The sequence below is a fragment of the Salvelinus sp. IW2-2015 genome, unplaced genomic scaffold, assembly GCF_002910315.2.
Source record: "Salvelinus sp. IW2-2015 unplaced genomic scaffold, ASM291031v2 Un_scaffold1238, whole genome shotgun sequence".
Taxonomy (NCBI): Eukaryota; Metazoa; Chordata; class Actinopteri; order Salmoniformes; family Salmonidae; genus Salvelinus; species Salvelinus sp. IW2-2015.
The window spans coordinates 220002-230945 of record NW_019942792.1 but is presented as its reverse complement, the minus strand read 5'-3'; positions in this window follow the sequence as shown (position 1 = coordinate 230945).

The following is a 10944-nucleotide window of genomic DNA, read 5'->3' as shown; positions in this document are numbered from 1 at the left end:
GCTGTTTCTCTCCTAATCAACACCATGGAAGTCCCCTCCTACTCCATCAGCACTCCCATCTAACACTTACCGTCCTGCTGTTTCTTTCCTGATCAACACCATGCGAGTCCTCTCGATCACTAGCTTCCAGCACCAATCCCACTCTACTTCTCGTTGTTTCCCTGATCAACACAGGATGGAGTCCTTTCTCCTACTCCCGAGCACTCCCCACTACTAACTCCCTGCTGTTTCTCCTGAATCACACCATGGGAGTCGCTCGTCGCTAACCCCAGACTCCCCACTCTACCTCCTGATCAACTTGGTGACTTATATGCTAATGAAACATATTGTTGTGTAAGTGTGGAGTACGTCTCTATGGCACTTCTAAAAATTAATTGTCTGATATGTTGCCTATACATTATGAAAGAATCTGGAATAATGATGTGAGTCAAATGTACATAACAGATTGCTCATCAGAATATATAGCGCACTGGAGGTCTCGAGCTAAGAGCCTGCACAACCCGTCCTGGCTGGATGGTGACTTTGGCCCTGCACGTGCGGGGCGCAGGCACAGGACGCAATGGGCTGTGCAGACGCACTGGAGATACAGTGCGCAGAGCCGGCGCAGGATATCCTGGGCCGTAGAGACGTACTGGAGGTCTGGAGAGCAGGGCTTGCACAATCCTTCCTGGCTGGATGTTCACCCTAGCCCGGCAGATGCGGGGAGCTGAGATGTAGCGCACCGGGCTAAGAACGCGTACTTGGAGACACCGTGCCATCCACCGCATAACACGGTGCCTGACCAGTACGATGCCCGCCACGGTAAGCGCGGGGAGTTGGCTCAGGTCTCCAACCTGACTCAGCCACACTCCCCGTGTGCCCCACCAAAAAATGTTTTGGGGCTGCCTCTCGGGCTTCCTTGCCAGCCGTGTTCCCTCATAACGCCGGTTCCCTTTCCCTGCTGCCTCCGCTCTCCTGGCTGCCTCCACCTGTCCCCATGGGAGGCGATCCCTTCCAGCCAGGATCTCCTCCCATGTGTAGGATCCTTTGCCGTCCAGGATGTCCTCCCATGTCCAGTCCTCTCTTCCACGCTGCTTGGTCCTTTGGTGGTGGGTAGTTCTGTCACGGTCATCGTTGCATGAAGGAAGAGTGGTCCAAGGTGCAGCTTTTAAAGTGAATCGAACAATCGAAGGTGCAGCTTTTAAAACCAATCGAACAAAAACAACAAACAGGAGAACGAAAGCGAACAGTTCTGTCAGGCAAACAAAACAGCTAAACAGAAAAATAACTACCCACAAAAACCATGTGGGAAAAGCTACCTAAGTATGGTTCTCAATCAGAGACAACGAAAGACAGTTGCCTCTGATTGAGAACCACACCCGGCCAAACACACAGAAATACAAATCATACAAAAAGGAACATAGAATGCCCACCCAAATCAAACCCTGACCAAACCAAAATAGAGACAAAAAAAGCTCTCTACGGTCAGGGCGTGACAACTATAAAGGTAACAAACGGTGCCCACAAACTGTTAGGGCCTATATAAAGCTGTCCCAACAGCAGAGCTGCACCACCTCAACACCACAGAAAGCACTGAGCTAGGCTGAAACACCTGCATTTTGGAGCTGTCTTACTCAAGAAAGCAAAAAAGAGATCGTTCTTAACTCCATGATTTTTTCTTTTGTTTTACATTGTTTGCAAACTGATATGTGACACGTATTAATGTCAAAATAACATGCAAAACAGGCAACATAAAGATTTATACAGAACCAGTCAAAAGTTTGGACACACCTACTAATTTAACTTCTTATGGCTGGGGGCAGTATTGAGTAGCTTGGATGAATAAGGTGCCCAGATATGCCCAGAGTAAACTGCCTGCTACTCAGTCCCAGTTGCTAATATATGCATATATGCATATTAGTATATTTTGATAGACAACACTCTGAAGTTTCTAAAACTGTTTGAATGATGTCTGTGAGTATAACCTAACTCATATGGCAGGCAAAAACCTGAGAAAAAATCCAACCAGGAAGTGGGAAATCTGAGGTTGGTCATTTTTCAACTCATTCCCTATTGAAGATACAGTGGGATATTGGTCATGTTGCACTTCCTAAGGCTTCCACTAGATGTCAACAGTCTTTAGAACCTTGTTTGTTGCTTCTACTGTGAAGTGGGSCCGAATGAGAGAGGAATGAGTCAGGTGTCTGGCAGAGAGCCACGAGCTGGCCACGCTCGTTCACATGAGAGCGAGCTCTGTTCCATTGCATTTCTACAGACAAAGGAGTTCTCCGGTTGGAACATTATTGAAGATTTATGATAAAAACATCCTAAAGATTGATTCTATACATCGTTTGACATGTTTCTACGGACTGTAATGGAACTTTTTGACATTTCGCCTGCAACTAGTGAACGCGCTTCATGAGTTTGGATTTGTTTACCAAACGCACTAACAAAAGAAGCTATTTGGACATAAATGATGGACATTATCGAACAAAACAAACATTTATTGTGAAACTGGGATTCCTGGGAGTGCATTCTGATGAAGATCATCAAAGGTAAGTGAATATTTATAATGTTATTTCTGAATTCTGTTGACTGCACAATATGGCGGATATCTTTTTGGCTTGTTTGGGCTCTGAGCGCCGTACTCAGATTATTGCATGGTATGCTTTTTCAGTTAAGCTTTTTTGAAATCTGACACAGCGGTTGCAATAAGGAGAAGTGGATCTAAAATTCCATGTATAACACTTGTATCTTTGATCAACGTTTATTATGAGTATTTCTGTAAATTGATGTGGCTTTCTGCAAAATCACCAGATGTTTTTTGGAACTACTGAACATAACGYGCCAATATATACTGAGATTTTTTTATATAAATATGAACTTTATCGAACAAAACATACATGTATTGTGTAACATGAAGTCTTATGAGTGTCATCTGATGAAGATCATCAAAGGTTAGTGATTAATTCTATCTCTATTTCAGATTTTTGGGACTCCTCTCTTTGGCTGGAAAAATGGCTGTGTTTTTCTGTGACTTGGCGGTGACCTAACATAATCGTTTGTGGTGCTTTCGCCGTAAAGCCTATTTGAAATCGGACACTGTGGTGGGATTAACAAGAAGTGTATCTTTAAAATGGTGTGAAAAACTTGTATGTCTTGAAGAAAGAAATTTTAATTAGGATTTCTGTTGTTTTGAATTTGGCGCCCTGCACTTCACTGGCTGTTTCATATCGATCCCGTTAGCGGGATCTCAGCCCAAAGTTAAGGATTTTTCTTTATTTTATGTTTTCTACACTGTAGAATAATAGTGAAGACATCAAAGCTATGAAATAACACATGGAATCATGTAGTAACCAAAATCAAGAAATATCTTATACTTCTCAATGTAGCCACTCTTTGCCTTGATGACAGCTTTGCACACTCTGGCATTCTCTCAACAAGCTTCACCTGGAATGCTTTTCCATTAGTCTTTCCTCCACTCTGCGGTCCAACTCATCCCAATCCATCTCAATTGGGTTGAGGTCGGTGATTGTGGAGCCAGGTCATTTGATGCAGCACTCCATCACTCTACTTCTTGGTCAAATAACCCTTCCACAGCCAGGAAGTGTATTGGGTCATTGCCTGTGAAAACAAATGATAGTCCCACTAAGCGCAAACCAGATGAGATGGCGTATCCCTGCAGAATGCTGTGATAGCCATGCTGATTTCTTTATTTTATTTACCGTTATTTAACTAGGCAAGTCAGTTAAGAACAAACTCTTATTTTCAATGACAGCCTAGGAACAATGGGTTAACTGCCTTGTTCAGGGCAGAACAACAGATTTGTAGCTGTCAGCTGGGGATTCAAACTTGCAACCTTCCGGTTACTAGTCCATCGCTCTAATCACTAGGCTACCCTGCCTAACTGTGCCTTAATATCAAGATATATCCATGACAGTGTCACCAACAAAGAACCCCCACACCATCACACCCCTCTCCCATGCTTCACGGTGGGAAACATACATGCAGAGATCATTTGAGTCAATGGGAGATGTACCTGTGGATCTATTTCAAGGCCTACCTCCAAACTCAGTGGACATCATGGAAAATCAAAAGAAATCAGCCAAGACCTCAGAAAAAATTGTCGAACTCCACAAGTCTGGTTCATCATTGGGAGCAATTTCCAAGGTACCACGTTAATTTGTAAAAACAATAGTACGCAATATTAACACCATGGACCACGCAGCTCATACCGCTCAGAGAAGGAGAGACGCTTCTGTCCCTAGAGATGAATGTACTTTTGTGCACAAAAAGTGTAAATCAATCCAGACAACACAGCAAAGGGCTTGTGAAGATGCTCGAGGAACCAGTACAAAAGTATCTATACCCACAGTAAAGAGTCCTAATCGACATAACCTGAAAGGTTCAGCAAGGAAGAAGTCACTGCTCCAACACCGCCATAAAAACCCAGTCTACGGTTTGCAACTGCACATGGAAAAAGTCCTCTGGTCTGATGAAACAAAATAGAACTGTTTGGCCATAATACCATCGTTAGTTTGGAGGAAAAAGGGAAGCTTGCAAGCCGAAGAACTCCATCCCAACCATGAAGCACGGGGTGGCATCATCATGTTGTGGGGTGCTTTGCTGCAGGAGGGACTGGTGCACTTCACAAAATAGATGCCATCATGAGGTAGAAAATGATGTGGATATATGGCAACATCTCAAGACATCAGTCAGAAAGTTAAAGCTTGGTCGCAAATGGCTTACAAATGGACAATGACCCCAAGCATACTTCCAAAGTTGTGGAAAATGGCTTAAAGTACAACAAAGTCAAGGTATTGGAGTGGCCATCACAAAGCTCTGACTTCAATCCCATAGACCATTTTGGGCAGAACTGAAAAAAGCGTGTGCGAGCAAGGAGGCCTACAAACCTGACTCAGTTACACCAGCTCTGTCAGGAGGAATGGGCCAAAATTCACCCAATTTATTGTGGGAAGCTTGGGTGGGCTACCCGAAACGTTTGACCGAAGTTCAACAATTTAAAGGCAATGCTACCAAATACTAACTGAGTGTATGTAAACTTCTGACCCACTGGGAATGATGAAGAAATTAAAGCTGAAATAGATAATTATTTCTACTATTATTCTGACATTCACATTCTTAAAATAAAGTGATGATCCTAACTGACCTAAGACAGGGAATTTTTTACTCTGATTAAATGTCAGAATTGTGAAAACTGCATTTAAAATCTATTTGGTCCAGGTGTATGTAAACTTCCGACTTCAACTGTATATATATACATATATATATATATATATATATAAATAGATTTTAAATGCAGTTTTTCACAATTCCTGACAATTTAATCAGAGTAAAAAATCCCTGTTTTTCCTCCACTCTATATATATATATATTATATTAAGTCATTCAACCCATGACTTTTTGTTACAGCCTTATTCCAAAATAGATTGAAATTGTTTTTCCCCCTCATCAGTCTACACACAATAACCTATAATGACAAAGCAATAACATGTTTTAAGAAATTTTTGCAAAAATATTACAAATGTAAAACTGAAATATMACATTTACAYAAGTATTCAGACCCTTTACTCATTACTTTGTTTAAGCACCTTTGGCAGTGATTACAGCCTCAAGTCTTATTGGGTATAACTCTACAAGTTTGGCATTCCTGTATTTGGGGAGTGTCTCCCATTCTTTTCTGTTGATCCTCTCATGATCATCTGATTTGTTTTGAGAAGGAGGCGAGGCGAGAGGATGCGAGGATTACGCAATTGATATTCTCCACGTCACAGCAAAAGTTCTCCTTTTGAGTGAGGTAGCAGCCAGCATGGTTAGCCTCTCCATTCAAGCCCTTGTAGCCCGCTGTGACTGTATAGTGGTTAGTACTGTGCGTTGTGGCTGCAGAAACCACGGTTCACAGCATGTCATGGTAAAAAGGCTCCTTTTCAATGCTTAAAACGTACTACTGTAACTGTGTAATTAAATCTGTGGCATTAGCTGAACTGTCTGATCTGGCTGAAATCAACAAATGCATGAATGGAAAGAGTAGAGCTGTAAACAAAAGGTTTGCCACAAAACTAAACCAAATGAATCGGCATGCCTCATACATTTATGTTCCTTTTCACGGTTGAACAACAATAGAAATAGTAGAGAACTTTGCTACACTGATCGAAGGTCTTCCCCAGTAAACAGTTTTAATCAGTGACTCATTGGACCTTGTTAACATTAGAGATCAGCTCTGTGACAACGATATTCAATGAAACATAGATGAAAGGAAAAGCATGAGTAAAATGTCATTTAAGTGCAGCTACATGAGGATATAACCCTACATACAAATAGGCTACACATMATGTGGGCTAYGAAAGACCTATGAAGTGAGACAGCACCATCTAGTGGTCATGTAGCTACATCCACTAAGTAGAAACACTATGAGTGAATAATTGTTGTAAAACCAAAACAACGACGCAACATATTCTAAATGAAAGGGTTCTTCCAGTTTGGGCCAGACAGAAAGTTTGGGCCAGACAGAAAGTTTGGGCCAGACAGAAAGTTTGGGCCAGACAGAAAGTTTGGGCCAGACAGAAAGTTTGGGCAAAACGTGTTGCTGCTCACACAAATCCCTATCAGGCATTATTGAGACCTGGGTTAGGCCTGACTAGTTGCTTTATGTCCCGTTTGTTTGTTATTCTGTAAATATTACTTTTGGCGCCTATTCACTCTTCACTTTTGATAATAAAAGTCCTCACCAGAAAAACGTACCATCCTTGTCTGACTTCTCACTGCAACATCCACACAACAGCAAATCTCAAAGTTGTACATCGTTTTTCCCCCCAGCCAGTTCAGCTAATGCCACAGATTTAATTACACAGTTACAGTAGTACGTTTTAAGCATTGAAAAGGAGCCTTTTTACTATGACATGCTGTGAACCGTGGTTTCTGCAGCCACAACGCACAGTACTAACCACTATACAGTCACAGCGGGCTACAAGGGCTTGAATGGAGAGGCTAACCATGCTGGCACTTGTTATTTACCTCACTCAAAAGGAGAACTTTTGCTGTGACGTGGAGAATATCAATTGCGTAATCCTCGCATCCTCTCGCCTCGCCTCCTTCTCAAAACAAATGAGATGATCATGAGAGGATCTACAGAAAAGATTGGGAGACACTCCCCAAATACAGTGGGTCAGACAGATTAGATGATCATGAGAGGATCTACAGAAAAGATTGGGAGACACTCCCCAAATACAGGAGTGCCAAACTTGTAGAGTCATACCCAAGAAGACTTGAGGCTGTAATCACTGCCAAAGGTGCTTAAACAAAGTAMTGAGTAAAGGGTCTGAATACTTATGTAAATGTTAGATTTAAGTTTTACATTTGTAATATTTTTGCAAAAATTTCTAAAACCTGTTTTTGCTTTGTCTGGGGATGCTTTTCTGCAAAGGGACAGGACGACTGCACCGTATTGAAGGGAGGATGGATGGGCCATGTATCGCGAGATCTTGACCAACAACCTCCTTCCCTCAGTAAGAGCATTGAAGATGGGTCGTGGCTGGTCTCCAGCATGACAACGACCCGAAAACACACAGCCAGGGCAACTAAGGAGTGGCTCCGTAAGAAGCATCTCAAGGTCCTGGAGTGGCCTAGCCAGTCTCCAGACCTGAACCCAATAGAAAATCTTTGGAGGAGCCGAAAGTCCGTATTGCCCAGCGAAGCCCCGAAACCTGAAGGATCTGGAGAAGGTCTGTATGGAGGAGTGGCCAAAATCCCTGCTGCAGTGTGTGCAAACCTGGTCAAGAACTACAGGAACCGTATTATTCTGTAATTGCAAACTAAGGTTTCTGTACCAAATATTCAGTTCTGCTTTTCTGATGTATCAAATACTTATGTCATGCAATAAAATGCAAATTAATTAATTAAAAATCATACAATGTGATTTTCTGGATTTTTGTTTTAGATTCCTTCTCTCACAGTTGAAGTGTACCTATGATAAAAATTACAGACCTCTACATGCTTTGTAAGTAGGAAAACCTGCAAAATTGTCAGTGTATCAAATACTTGTTCTCCCCACTGTACCTGTGGATCTATTTCAAGGCCTACTCCAAACTCAGTGGACATCATGGAAAATCAAAAGAAATCAGCCAAGACCTCAGAAAAACAATTGTAGATCTCCACAAGTCTGGTTCATCCTTGGGAGCAAATTCCAAGGGTACCACGTTCATCTGTACAAACAATAGTAGGCAAAATAAACACCATGGGACCACGCAGCGGTCATACCGCTCAGGAAGGAGATGCGTTCTGTCCCTAGAGATCAATGTACTTTGGTGCAAAAAGTGCAAATCAATCCCAGAACAACAGCAAAGGACCTTGTGAAGATGCTGAGGAACCAGTACAAAAGCTCTATATCCACAGTATAACGAGTCCTATATCGACATAACCTGAAAGGCGCTCAGCAAGGAAGAAGCCACTGCTCCAAACTTTAAAAACCCAGTCTACGGTTTGCAACTGCACATGGAGAAAAGTCCTCTGGTCTGATGAACAAAAATAGAACTGTTTGGCCATAATGACCATCGTATGTTTGGAGGAAAAGGGGGAAGCTTGCAAGCCGAAGAACACCATCCCAACCATGAAGCACGGGGGGTGGCATCATCATGTTGTGGGGTGTTTTGCTGCAGGAGGGACTGGTGCACTTCACAAAATAGATGGCATCATGAGGTAGGAAATTATGTGGATATATTGAAGCAACATCTCAAGACATCAGTCAGAAAGTTAAAGCTTGGTCACAAATTGGTCTTCCAAATGGACTTTGACCCCAAGCATACTTCCAAAGTTATGGCAAAATGGCTTAAGTACAAAAAGTCAAGGTATTGGAGTGGCCATCACAAATCTCTGACCTCAATCCCATAGAAATTTGTGGGCAGAACTGAAAAAAGCGTGTGCGAGCAAGGAGGCCTACAAACCTGACTCAGTTACACCAGCTCTGTCAGGACGAATGGGCCAAAATTCACCCAATTTATTGTGGGAAGCTTGGTGGATGGCTACCCGAAACGTTTGACCGAAGTTCAACAATTTAAAGGCAATGCTACCAAATACTAACTGAGTGTATGTAAACTTCTGACCCACTGGGAATGTGATGAAAGAAATTAAAGCTGAAATAATTATTTTTCTAGTATTATTTTGACATTTCACATTCTTAAAATAAAGTGATGATCCTTACTGACCTAAGACAGGGAATTCTTTAGTAGATTAAATGTCAGGAATTGTGAAAAACTGCGTTTAAATATATTTGGCTAAGGTGTATTTAAACTTCCGACTTCAACTATATACACTGCTCAAAAAATAAAGGAACACTTAAACAACACAATGTAACTCCAAGTCAATCACACTTCTGTGAAATCAAACTGTCCACTTAGGAAGCAACACTGATTAACAATAAATTTCACATGCTGTTGTGCAAATGGATAGACAACAGGTGGAAATTATAGGCAATTAGCGAGAACACCCCAATAAAAGGAGTGGTTCTGCAGGTGGTGACCACAGACCACTTCTCAGTTCCTATGCTTCCTGGCTGATGTTTTGGTCACTTTTGAATGCTGGCGGTGCTTTACTCTGTGGTAGCATGAGACGGAGTCTACAACCCACACAAGTGGCTCAGGTAGTGCAGCTCATCCAGGATGGCACATCAATGCGAGCTGTGGCAAGAAGGTTTGCTGTGTCTGTCAGCGTAGTGTCCAGAGCATGGAGGCTCTACCAGGAGACAGGCCAGTACATCAGGAGACGTGGAGGAGGCCTTAGGAGGGCAACAACCCAGCAGCAGGACCGCTACCTCCGCCTTGAGCAGGGGGAGCACTGCCAGAGCCCTGCAAAATGACCTCCAGCAGGCCACAAATGTGCATGTGTCTGCTCAAACGGTCAAAAACAGACTCCATGAGGGTGTATGAGGGCCCGACTTCCACAGGTGGGGGTTGTGCTTACAGCCCAACACCGTGCAGGACGTTTGGCATTTGCCAGGAACACCAAGATTGGCAAATTCGCCACTGGCGCCCTGTGCTCTTCACAGATGAAAGCAGGTTCACACTGAGCACATGTGACAGACGTGACAGTCTGGAGACGCCGTGGAGAACGTTCTGCTGCCTGCAACATCCTCCAGCATGACCGTTTGGCGGTGGGTCAGTCATGGTGTGGGGTGGCATTTCTTTGGGGGCCGCTCAGCCCTCCATGGGCTCGCCAGAGGTAGCCTGACTGCCATTAGGTCCGAGATGAGATCCTCAGAGCCCTTGTGAGACCATATGCTGGTGCGGTTGGCCCTGGGTTCCTCCTAATGCAAGACAATGCTAGACCTCATGTGGCTGGAGTGTGTCAGCAGTTCCTGCAAGAGGAGGCATTGATGCTATGGACTGGCCCGCCCGTTCCCCAGACCTGAATCCAATTGAGCACATCTGGGATATCATGTCTCGCTCCATCCACCAACGCCACGTTGCACCACAGACTGTCCAGGTTGGCGGATGCTCCTCATCAGGAGCATGCCCAGGCGTTGTAGGGAGGTCATACAGGCACGTGGAGGCCACACACACTACTGAGCCTCATTTTGACTTGTTTTAAGGACATTACATCAAAGTTGGATCAGCCTGTAGTGTGGTTTTCCACTTTAATTTTGAGTGTGACTCCAAATCCAGACCTCCCTGGGTTGATAAATTTGATTTCCATTGATAATTTTTGTGTGATTTTGTTGTCACACATTCAACTATGTAAAGAAAAAGTGTTTAAAAGAATATTTCATTCATTCAGATCTAGGATGTGTTATTTTAGTGTTCCTTTTTTTTTGAGCAGTGTATATATATATATTATGTATATAGGGCCTTCGGAAAGTATTCAGACCCCTTGACTTGTTTGTTACAGCCTTATTCCAAAATAGATTGAAATATTTTTTCCCCTCGTCAGTCTACACACAATAACCTATAATGA